Source organism: Bufo gargarizans, chromosome 10 (assembly GCF_014858855.1).
Source record: "Bufo gargarizans isolate SCDJY-AF-19 chromosome 10, ASM1485885v1, whole genome shotgun sequence".
NCBI classification, from domain to species: Eukaryota; Metazoa; Chordata; class Amphibia; order Anura; family Bufonidae; genus Bufo; species Bufo gargarizans.
In genome coordinates, this window is record NC_058089.1 from 19764439 (window position 1) to 19777924 (window position 13486).

Genomic DNA, 13486 nt, shown 5'->3' on the forward strand with positions numbered 1-13486 from the left:
GCAGGGTCTATCCAAGAGCCTCTGAGAGGCCCATAGTCAGGAGGGCTTTGCCTCCCTGGGTTTGCGGGAACGCCTGGAAAATTTTCTAGGCGGTCCCCCCCAATCCTTACGTCCCTGCTGTCCTGATCGACCTCCGCGGGCTTGTCTTCCCCTGCCTCGAAAGGACTGCTGGGGAAGGCTCTTCCCCTTCTTGTCTGATAGACCCTCCATAATAGTGTCTAGCTCAGACCCGAAAAGACGGCTAGGTTCAAAGGGGAGCCCACAGAGGTTATATTTGGATGCGTTATCCGCATTCCAAGGCTTGAGCCACAGAGGTCTCCTGGCGGCAGACACCAAAGCCATAGTCTTGGCCGCCAATTTTAATTGGAGTTGGGCTGTGTCACAGAGGAAATCCACCGCTAAGTTGACGGACTTGAAGGCAGCAAGAATATCGTCCCGAGAGACACTCTGGTCAACATCAGTCTGAATTTGGTTCAGCTTGGATCTGAGGAAGGAGGAGACCTCTGTGGCAGCAATAGAGGTCGAGGCCGAGGCTGCGGCCGCTGAGTAACCTCTCCTGAGGGTGCACTCTGCCCTCCTATCTAGAGGGTCCTGCAGGCTAGACCCATCGTCTGCAGGAACCAGAGTGCGCCTGGACAACTTGGCAATCGCCATGTCCACCTTAGGAATGGAACCCCATGATTCCACTAAGGGTATAGCCATAGGAAACATAAGCTTAAACTTCCTAGTAAGGACTGGGCCTTTCTCAGGCTTTTTCCACTCCGTGCGCATCACGGAGAGAAGGGTCTCATCTGCCTTAAAGACCCGCTGGGTCCGGCAGGCGGGATCGGAAGACTCCCCGACGTCAACATCATGGTCCCCCGACCTGATGAAAAGAGAGAACTCGCCAGTCCACCTGTCCGCGAGGACAGAAAAAAACACGGTGGGCTGGGGGATGAACCCCTCCCTTTAAGGGAGCTGGAGTTCTTTTATTGGTTTAATCTTTGGGCTCATTAAAATTCCGCCGGTCCTACCAGTCCACGGGGGGCAGTTAACCCCATCTGTGCTGCTGGTAGGACGTAAGGGAATGGGTCTTGGGAAGCGGCAAGGCAAAAAACTTTTTTTTCTTTTAAAAAAAGGGGGTTTATTGCAAAAAAAAGTAGTTAAATGTAAAAAACTATATGTATTTGGTATCACTGTAATTGTACTGACCCAGAGAATAAAGATATTATGTTATTTATACTGAAAAATGAACGCTGTAAAATTTATAACGTAAAAACGCAGTGGCAGTATTGCTGTTTTTCCCATCTCCCTCCAAGAAAGAGTTAATAAAAGTTAATCAGAAAGTTATGTGTATCCCAAAATGGTGCCATTAAAAACTACAGCTTGTCACACAAAAAAACAAGCCCTCATAAAGCTATATAGACGGAAAAATAAAAAAGTTATAGCTCTTGGAACACGACGATGAAAAAAGGAAGAAAAACGGTTGGTCAGTAAGGGGTTAATGAAAAGGACTTTGAAACTTTCTTGTGGTTTGTGAAAATTGTGTTTTGTAGACAATCATCTATAAGGCCCCTTGCAGACGAGCGCGTGCGGATTAGGTCCGGAAGTGTTGCGAATGCGTTCAGTGAAAAATGCATGATTTCGCAAACAAAGTCATTCAGTTTTGTATGCCATCTCGTTCAGTTGTTCAGTTTTTATCGCGCGGGTACAATGCGATTTAATGCGTTTTGCACGCGCGTGATAAAAAACAGAAGGTATACAAACAACATCTCTTAGCAGCCATCCGTGAAAAACGCATCGCAGCCGCACTTGCTTGCGGATGCGATTTTTTTATGCAGCCCCATTCACTTCTATGGGGCCAGCGTTGCGTGAAAATCGCAGCATATAGAACATGCTGCGATTTTCATGCAACGCACAAGTGATGCGTGAAAACCAACGCACATGTACACAGCCCCATTCAAATAAATGGGTCCGGATTCCGTGTGGGCACAATGCGTTCGCATTAGGCATTGCATCCGCGTGGAATACTCGCTCGTGTGAAAGGGGCCTAAAGAAGTCCCTGTTGTGGAAGAACGTGTTAAGGAACCTGATAGCAAGTGTTCAATTTACCTGCGGCGCCACTGCAGGAAAGAAGAAGAAGCATTACGGTACGGCCACATGGTCAGGTTTCTGCAGGCAGATTTGGAAGCCAAAATCAGGATTGGATCATAAAAGGAAAGAAAGTATAAAGGGCAGATACGGCGTCTCCTCTTTTTAGAATTCACTCCTGGTTTTGGCTTTCAAAAGTGCCTTCAGAAACCTGACCGTCTGGTCGGACCCTTACACAGTTTCTATTCAAATCAGTGGGCTCTGTGTAATGCCTAGGCCTCCAGGCACTCATTGCAGTTGTTATGGCTAAAAGCGGCGGATCTGAACAGGGGCTTTAAAATAATAGGGTATTCGAAAATGTGTTTTCATTCCAGACAACTCCTTTAAGCTTCATTTACATCAGACTGGAGGATTCATGAATAGATTATACCTCATATTATCTGTATACTGTAACTCCTACAGGCTCGTATTATCTTTTGCTATATACCTCTATAAGAAATGATTTAAGTCATTAGGGTTTACTGACTAATTGCAGTTGTTTTCTCGGAAGTGACCTTTCTAATCTCGTCTTCATCTGCTAAAGATTATTTGATCATTTAAATAGGTGTTATGCAAATATGGAAAACCCCAGTAAGAAGATTTCCAGGGTCACCTGCTGATGATAAGCAGATGTATCTAACTCTATCATGAGTAACATTGTCTGTGGGAACCGCACAGCCTAAGAGCTCGTTCATGTGATGCCCATTGCCGTATTGCGGACCGCATTTGCAGATCCGCAATACACGAGCACCGTTTCGTTGCCATTCATTTCAATGGGTTTGCAAATCCGGAGATGCGGAACGGAAGAACGGAACGGAACAGTACGGAAGCACTACGGAGTGCTTTCTGGGGTTCCGTTCCGTGCTTCCGCACCGCAAAAAGATAGGACTTTCTCTATCTTTTTGCGGAACGGAAGGATCGCCGACCCATTCAAGTGAATGGGTCGGCGATCCCCATGCGCCTGCCCTACGGACGGTGCCCGTGCATTGCGGTCCGCAGCGCGGGCACGGCCTTCACACGTTCGTGTGAACGAGCCCTAATACACATCATGGCACCATCAGCACAATTCTTTAATTGTGTTTTGTAGACAACCATCTATAAGCAGTCTCTGTTGAAGAGGTCCTCTGCTGTGGAAGAACCTGTTAAGGAACCTGATAGCAAGTGTTCAATTTTCCTACCTGAGCTGCTGCAGAACCTCCTAATACACACCTCAGCTGCTGCATAGCATCATAATACACACCTCAGCTGCTGCAGAACAACATAATACACACCTCAGCTACTGCAGAACATCATAATACACACCTCAGCTGCTGCAGAACATCATAATACACACCTCAGCTGCTGCAGAACATCATAATACACACCTCAGCTGCTGAATTACATCATGATACACCTCATCTGCTGCAGAACCTCATAATACACACCTCAGCTGCTGCAGAACCTTATAATACACACCTCAGCTGCTGCAGAACCTCATAATACACACCTCAGCTGCTGCAGAACATTGTAATACACACCTCAGCTGCTGCAGAACCTCATAATACACACCTCAGCTGCTGCAGAACCTTAGAATACATATCTCAGCTACTGCAGAACCTCATAATACACACCTCAGCTGCTGTAGAACATTGTAATACACACCTCAGCTGCTGCAGAACCTCATAATACACACCTCAGCTGCTGCAGAACCTTAGAATACATATCTCAGCTACTGCAGAACCTCATAATACACACCTCAGCTGCTGCAGAACATTGTAATACACACTTCAGATGCTGCAGAACATCATAATACATATCTCAACGACACTACTGCAGAATATCATAATACACACCTCAGCTGCTGCAGAGCCTCATACATAATACACAACTCAACTGCTGCAGAACCTAATACACACCTCAGCTGCTGCAGAACATTGTAATACACACTTACAGATGCTGCGGAACCTTATAATACGCTACTCAGATATTGCAGAACATCATAATACATACCTCAGCTGCTGCAGAAACTCATAATATACTTCTCAAATGCTGCAGAACATCATAGTACACATCTCAGCTGCTGCAAAACATATTACTTTTCCAACAAATATTCTGCAGCAACTCTTGCATTTATTATACTCGTAATAAAGAATAATGTATCCCTAGTGGAAATTATAATAATATTACAATTCACTTTGGTGCTTCAGGACCAGTATGAATGAATTTAAGGAGATGGTCACAACAGTACTTCTTGGTGACTTACAATATGACTTCCAGCTTGACAGCATTTTACAACAAATATTACATGCTTTAACTTGGAAACACTTTAAACTGCTGTAAAGTATAGCATTTCCAATGCCACTGAGATAAAATAAGAAAAGTGTTTTAGTATGGCTACAATTTCTGCCATATTCCCTGGCACAGGAGGTGCTGGGTAGGTAACACTAGACTCCACTGCTTACACAAGGGTGGAGCATTGGACAAGATTCAGATCTAAGTGTTTTCAGTTGAAATCCATGTAATTTTTCATTGAGCCTTTAATTGGTGCCTGTCCCGTTAATTACAGTATTATGGAATTGTAGGCTTTTGCCCATCCTTAGAAGTAGGAAATGAAGTAGATGGGATTTCTGCAAGAGACTGGACAGTGTTTATGTGTTTAAAAGACGGCTCATTTCACAGCAGCAGGAAACTGAATTTAGTAGCCCCATTTTTGTCCTTTGCCCAGAGGTATAGGTGGATTGCCTCTATGGGGCGTGTGTCTTGGAGATATTACACTTGGACTAGACATTATGTCATCGTATTTGGGCACTGTATTTATAGCACTGCATTTACCTATCTGCATATAGTATAATACAATGAAATCATAAGGTTGCCCTGTTGCACCGCTAGGGGGAACTTCTGTGGGAACTGTATACATTTCTGTGCTGTGAGCTCCCTCTAGTGGCAAGTACAGGCAGCCAGAATGTCATTATTCAAGTCCATGTTTGTGGAAGGGATCAGAATTTCAACCCTCAATAAAGGTATATCATCTAATTAAAAATAGGTCATCAACATCTGATTGGTTGGGGTCTGACTCCCAGCACCCCTGCCATATAGGACAGCATCATAAATTTTATAGCGGCTGTGCTTGGTATTGCAGCTCAATCCCATTCACTTGGATGGGACTGAGCTGCACAAGGCCATGTGACCAATGGACATGACGTTACAGGTCGATAAAGAAGCTGTTGCACTCACCTGGCCGCCATGGCCCCTTCCAACAGCTGATCAGTGGGGGTGCCAAGAGTTGGTCCCCCATCGATCAGATATTGACGACCTACTGGTAAATGTAATTCTATGTGTAATTGATACAGTTGGTACAGTCCATTACAAAAGTTTCCACAGCTCAAGTTGTTCATGGAGTAAGAATTACGATTATTTCTACTTCAGCCAGAGAATGAATGGAATTCAAGATTTCTGCTCTGACACATCAGTGCAGCAATAAATTATTAACCCCTTAAGGATCGGGACAGTTTTTGCATTTTCGTTTTTTTTCCTTTTTACCTTCCAAAAGCAACAGCTTTTTAAAAGTTTCATTCACATAGCCATATGGGGGCTTATATTCTGTGGGACAAGTTGTGATTTTTTTTTTTAATAGCAGCTTTTAATTTACCATATTCAGACAACTAGAAATAAATTGTGCGGTGAAACAAAAACCCACACAATTCCAAAATTTTTTAGGGAGTTTTGTTTTTATGGGTCATTATGTGATAACTATGCACTAAAAATGATGTGATGTCTTTATTCTGCGGCTCAATACGATTACAGCGACACCAAATTTGAAGCGATACCCTTTGAAAAACCCAAAATTTTCTTCCATCTCCATTTATGGATACCGATCAATTTTTTTTAATATTTTACGTCTACAGAGCTGTGACAGCTCATAAATCTCCCCCCAAAATTGGTCAAATCTGCGCCACTTTTTTTTGTACCAAAATCATGGATTTAAGCTTCATAAGGGCTCATGCACACGACCACTGTTGGCTGGTGCCCGTATTGCGGCCCGCAAACACTTGAATGGATCCGCAATCCGGAATGTGCGGAACGGAGGCACGGAACCTTTTGGGTTTTTTGTCCGTCCCTCTGCACCACAAAAAATAGAACTTGTTGGATTTGCATCTGTCTGCGGCAGCTGCACCGATGGTGCTCGTGCATTGGGGACTGCGATTTGCAGTCCGCAATGCACAGAACGGGCGGCACTCATTTGTGTGCATGAACCCTAAATGTACCTAGACAGACAAAAGCTCGCCACAACCACATTCTAGTTAAAAATAATATTGACATCTGAAAAAGTCATTATTTTTGTGTCTATAAGGAGATGTGCTGAGACTTGGGCACTAACAACGCCATAAGAGCAGGCCATAAGGCTGATGCTAGTTCATAAGTTCATCTCTGGTGTCCAGTTCACTTTAAGGCATCACATGATAATTATACCACAGAGCTCACATATGGAACAGGCACATTTAAGAAGACACATCTATCATAATATACCCTCCCCCAAGTCATACACTGTTATTTTTGGGAGATAGAAACTTCTGAAAACTTATCTTAAATTACAGGCCCAGAGCATTTTAGTCATTCCAGGGAGAGTTGTAGTCTCAGAGGGAACTAAGAACCCAAATTCTTGGATTATTAGAGATTTTACATGTGTCATATTAAGGGAAAGACTGTGAAACATTAAAGATCATTTTAAAGAGGTGGTTCAGTTTGGAAAACCCATTTTCATATACCCTGAGTTAAAGGGATTGTCTCATCACAGACAATGAGGGCATATCGCTAGGATATGCCCCCACTGTCTTATGGTGCGCACCTTTATCGAGAATGGAGCGTGCAAAGTGGTGGGTAGAGGACTCCGGTCCGCCCATCACCAAGCGATCTTCCAGAGAAATGAATGGGAGCGCACCGCGCATGACTGGCCACCGCTCCCATTCACTTATATGGGCCCGATGGAAATAGCTGAGCCAGTGCTCGGCTATTTTTGACGGCCCCATAGAAAATGAATGAAGGGCGACTGTGTATGCGCAGTTTGCCCTCCACCACTTTCGGGGCACCGTTCTCGATATAGGTGAGGTGGGACCCGCACCTAAAAGACAATGGGAACATATCCTAGCGATATGCCCCCATTGTCTGTGATGAGACGACCCCTTTAATAGAGGGAGGTCCCATGTTCATTGTCCTCATCTCTTGAGTGGAGAGTGGTTACAAAGAGCGTCTCTTGATCTGGAGGATCCGTCCTGTCCTATATTACACAGATAATATATTGATTTAAACAGACACTTTGTAATGCTTATTTTTCAATGTGGTGGCGCTGCAGGAAATCTAAACGCTTACCCTGCTTTCACACCTGAGCGTTTCTCAAACGCGCGTTTTACGCGCGTTTTTGTCGCACGTTTTATGCGCCTTTTTTGTAATAGTAAACGCGCGTTTTACGCGCGTTTGTGTGATTGACTGCAGTGTCCTATGGCCACAAACGCGCGTCAAAACGCCCCAAAGAAGCTCAAGTACTTGATTATGCGTCGGGCGTTTTACAGCGCGATCGTACGCGCTGTAAAACGCCCAGATGAGAACCATTCCCATAGGGAAGCATTGGTTTTCATGTGTTGAGCGTTTTACAGCGCGTTTGAACGCGCTGTAAAACGCTCAGGTGTGAACTTACGCTGGGTTCACACCTAGGCGTTTCTCAAACGCGCGTTTCTATGCGCGTTTTTGTCGCACGTTTTATGCGCGTTTTTTTTTATAGTGAACGCGCGTTTGACGCGCGTTTGGGTGATTGACAGCAGTGTTGTCCAAAGAGTCTATGGCCCCAACGCGCGTCAAACGCGCCAAAAAAAGCTCCTGTACTTGTTTGAGCGTCGGGCATTTACAGCGCGATCGTACGCGCTGTAAAACGCCCAGGTGTGAACCCTTCCCATAGGGAATCATTGGTTCTTGCCTGTTGTGCGTTTTACAGCGCGTAGGAACGCGCTGTAAAACGCTCAGGTGTGAACCCAGCGTTAGGGTTACTGCCAGGTTTGTCCACAGATTACAGCTGATTGAGGAGGATCCCTGCAGAGGGGCAATCTCATACCTTCCAACTTTTTCAACAGTTAAAGCGGGACACTAAGGCCTCGTTCACACTTCAGTGTTTAGTCAGTGATTTCCATCAGTGATTTGTGAGCCAAAACCAGGTGCAACTCTAAACACAGAACAGGAGCAGATCTTTCCCTTCTACCTCATGTCTGTGGAGGCTCCACTTCTGGTTTTGGCTCACAAATCACTGATGGAAATCACTGACCAAACACTGAAGTGTGAACGAGGCCTAATGGTTTATTGTTTGAAAGGTCTACTTTTCCAGCATATTTATATACTTCAATAATTTTTGCACTGTTATAGCTATCTGAATATAAAAAATGGCAAAATCCAAATTGAATCAAATAATGAAATAATATGCAAGGTGGGCTTTAATATATAGATAGTAACCAGGGAAACACATTCTGGATCAATATTGTAAATGTAATAATACAAAACTAAACTATACCTCAGATCAAAAAGAGGGACATTTAAGGAGCAAAGAGGTACTTGGGTCAAAAAAGAGGGACACTTCGGAGGTATGCAATCTGTGACCAGCTTTTTGACAAGAGACCATTCTAGCGAGTAGGGATTGTTTTAAGGGGAGTAACTGAGGAGTATAGCCATAGGAGGTACAAAGTCAGCAGTTCTGGTGACTGAGGGGGGCCAAAAGGCCCCTCTGACACATGAGAAGACACCTTAAGCTGTAGGGCCCAATGATTGCTTGTGACACCCCGGGTCACAGGAGCTTCAAGTTCCTCCTCTGCTTTAGATGTCTTCTTTTATTTAATCATTTCCTAATGGTATCTGTTTCTAGGATAGTCAGTTGAATACTAAGGCTGAGTTCACACGGACGTTGCGAGAAAAGGTGCGGGTGCGTTGTGGGAACATGCACGATTTTTCAGCGCGAGTGCAAAACATTGTAATGCGTTTTGCACTCGTGTGAGAAAAATCGGCATGTTTGGTACCCAAACCCGAACTTCTTCACAGAAGTTCAGGCTTGGGATCGGTGTTCTGTAGATTGTATTCTTTTCCCTTATAACATGGTTATAAGGGAAAATAATAACATTCTGAATACAGAATGCATAGTACAATAGGGCTGGAGTAAAAAATAGCGTTCAGTAAAACTCACACTATTTTGCAAGCAAGTTCAGTCAGTTTTGTCTGCGATTGCGTTCAGTTGTTTACAGGTAAGTAAACTTTTTTTTTATCCCTAATTTACTTTGCATTCTGTATTAAGAATGCTATTATTTTCCCTTATAACCATGTTATAAGGGAAAATAATAAAATCTACACAACACCTAACCAAAACCTGAACTTCAATGATGAAGTCCGGGTTTGGGTCTGGGTCTGGGTACCAAACATGGCCATTTTTCTCACGCGGGTGCAAAACGCTTTAAAACGCTTTGCACTCGCGCGGAAAAATCGTGCATTTTACCGCAACGCACCCGCATCTTATCGGGCCCTCACACGCCACGCTCGTGTAAAAGAGGCCTAAGGCCCCTTTCACACGGGCGAGTATTCCGTGCGGATGCGATGCGTGAGGTGAACGCATTGCACCTGCACTGAATACCGACCCATTCATTTCTATGGGGCTGTTCACATGAGCAGTGATTTTGACGCATCACTTATGCGTTGCGTGAAAATCGCAGCATGCTCTATTTTGTGCGTTTATCAGGTAATGCAGGCCCCATAGAAATGAACGGGGTTGCGTGAAAATCGCAAGCAAGTACGGATGCGGTGCGATTTTCACGCACGGTTGCTAGGAGACGATCGGGATGGAGACCCTGATCATTATTATTTTCCCTTATAACATGGTTATAAGGGAAAATAATAGCATTCTGAATATAGAATACATAGTAAAATAGACCTGGAGGGGTTAAAAAAAAATTAAAACTTTTTTTACTTACCTTAATCCACTTGATCGCGCTGCCCGGCATCTCTTCTGTCTCCTTTGCTGAACAGGACCTGTGGTGACATCACTCCGGTCATCACATGTTCCATCACATGATCTTTTACCATGGTGATGGATCATGTGATGGATCATGTGATGACCTGAGTGACGTCACCACAGGTCCTGTTCAGCAAAGGAGACAGAAGAGATGCCGGCTACGCGATCAAGTGGACTAAGGTGAGTTTAATTATTTTTTTTAACGGACGCGGATGACAAAACGGAATAAAACAACGGTCGTGTGCATGAGGCCTGATTGGCTGCTTGTAATTGCATCCTGTAGATGCACCGTAAACACGGGGGTTTGAATTTTCTGTGTGAAAGTTGTTGCTCCTTTACAATTAACCCCTTCACGCACCTTGATGTTACTTTATTTTTTATATTTCTAAAAACATTTTATTTTTTTACTTTTATATTTTTTTAAATGACAGTAAATAAAAATCATCTCAACCCCTGAGAAAAACTAAATAAAAAGTGATCCAAAAGTCGTATCTACCCCAAAATGGTACCAGTAAAAACTACAGCTCACCCTGCAAACAAGGAGCTCCGTAGATCAAGATTTTAAAAAGTTATGGGTGTCACATTATGATGATGTAAAGAAAATGTATTTTTTCAAGGTTTTTTGTTTAACTTACGGTTCTTTCATACTTATTTTTTTATGAGCATTTTTCTGACCATTTTTTCCCCCCCTGTGTTTTTACTGAAAATATTGCAGCAGATGTTAGCAAACAGCGGGTCCGCAATATACGGGCACCAGCGGTTTGTGCACTGCATAACGGATGCAGACCCATTCACTTGAATGGGTCCACAATCCAGAAGGTCCGATGTGGAAAAGAGGCACGGAACCCCACGGAAGCACTATGGGGTGCTCTCCGTGCCTCCACAACGCGAAAAAATAGAGCATGATCAATTTTTTTGCAGTGCGGACGGATCACGGATCCATTCAAGTTAAATGGGTCTGGATCCATCTGCGGCAGCCACACGGGGACTGCAATTTGCAGTCCCCAATGCACGGAACGGTTGGCACATGTTCGTGTGCATGAGCCCTTAGGTAGTGTTCTTGGTCTTTCTCGCTTCTTTTCAAAATGTGGCATGCTGGAGCTTTTAGCATTTTTACATAACCTTCTCTATAAAGGAAAAACACCATGAAAAAAACGCCAGTGGTGAGACACACTGGGGGAGCTTTATCAAGACTGGTATAAAGGAAAACTGGCTGAGTTGTCAATAGCAACCAATCAGATTCCACCTTTCATTTTTCAGAGCTCCTTTGGAAAATGAAAGGTGGAAACTGATTGGTTGCTATGGGTAAATAAACAAGTTTTGATAACTCTTCCCCACTGTGTGCAACAAATGCTAAAAATCCCACTAAAAACCTGCAGGTAACAAAAAAAAGCTTCCACTTAGGGCTCATTCACACAACCGTATGTTTGTAGTCCGCAAAATCTCTAAAGTCTATTCCGTGATACTTCTGCATCCGTTCCGTATGTCCGCAAAATACGGAAGGTATGTTTCCGTGTGTCTTCCATTTTTTTGTGGATCCGCAAAAAAAGGGAAAGTATCATTTTAAGGGCTCATGCTCACGAACGTAAGGGCTCCGTGGCCGTGCCGCGGACCGCTAATTGCGGTCCGCAATGCACGTGCACAGATCGTAGAGCAGCCGCATACGCGATCTGCATCTGATGGTCTGCCCCGCAAAAAAGTAGTGCATGCGTTACTTTTTTTGCGGTGCGGAGGCACGGCCACAAACACCACACAAGCACTCTGTAGTGCTTCTGTGGGGTTCCGATCCGTGCCTCCGTTCCGCATCTCCGTGATTGCAGACCCATTCAAGTGAATGGGTTTGCGATCCGTGATGCGGAATGCACACGGCCGGTGCCCGCGTATTGCGGACCCACTGTATGCACACGGTCGTGTGCATGAGCCCTAATAAAGATTCAAAGGTGACATGTCAGGGCATTAAAGTTTGCGGACATGGAGCCACAAAATACAGATTGCATACAGAACGCATTCTGTGTGCACTCCGCATTTTTGCAGAACCATAGACTTGAATGGGGCCATGGACTACATTTTGCAGACATGTTCTATCTTTTATGCAGACATACGGAAGCGGATATAACACGCAGTGCTATCTGTGAATTTTACGGTCCCATAGAAATGAATCGGTCTGCATCTTTACTGGTTAAACAACGCCAGAGCCAAATTCATGTGTGTGGGGACCCCGACGGGTGTATGCACGCGGTGCGGCAAAATCTGCAGTGTAAGGGGTCATGCACACGAACGCATTTTCTTTACATGTCCGTTCGAGTTACTCCGTGTGCATTCCGTTTCTGTATGTCCGTATTTCCGTTCCGCAAAAAAATAGAACATGTCCTATTATTGTCTGCATTACGGACAAGGATAGGACTGTTCTATTATGGGCCAGCTGTTCTGTTCCGCAAAATACGGACGTCATTTGTATTTTTTGGGGATCTGTTTTTTATGGACCGCAAAGTACATACGGTCGTGTGCATGAGGCCTAAATGAGATTTTCCAAATCTCTTGTACACAGTGCGGAAATTTTCAATGGGGAAAAATTGACTTGCGGTGTGGATTTGAAAATCTGGAGATTTCAGCACTGAAGGAAAAGATCTGGAGCAAATCTCTGTGTGCATGTACCCTAAGGGCTCATGCACACAAACGTGTTTTTGGTCCGCATTTTTTTCAGGTTGGATATGGACCCATTCACTTCAATGGGGCTGCAAAAGATGCGGACAGCACACTGTGTGCTGTGCGCATCCGTGTGTCCGTTCTGTGGCCCCACTACAAAATAGAACGTCCTATTCCTGTCCATTTTACGGACAAGGATAGGACATATCTATAGAGGCCAGAACGTTTCGCAAAATGCAGAACATAGCCGGTATCCGTGTTTTGTGGATCCGTAATTTGCGGACTGCAAATACAGCTACAGTCGTGTGCATGAGACCTAAAGTAGTAAAAATTATATAATAGTCTTTACACACATGGATTTGGAACTGGCATTTTTTTACCCATCAAAAAAAAAAAAATCAAGACAAAAAAAGTTACCCCAAAAAAAAAAAGAGCTGACCGTTAGTCAGAACTTTTTTCCCCTGCTTTTTCAGTACAATATGCAGTAAATTAAATGGTGCCATTAAAAAATGGCAAAAAAAAAGTTATGGCTCTTGAAGAAAAAAGTCTGGGTCCTGATGGGTACAGCTATGCAGCAACAGGAAAGTCGTGCGACATTTCATGTATTTCAATGGTGTCACAATGCGACAGATTTTTTTTATTTTTTGCCCCTACCGTCGTATCGCAGTATGTCGCACGATGACACCATTGAAATACATTGTATGGAATGTCACCATA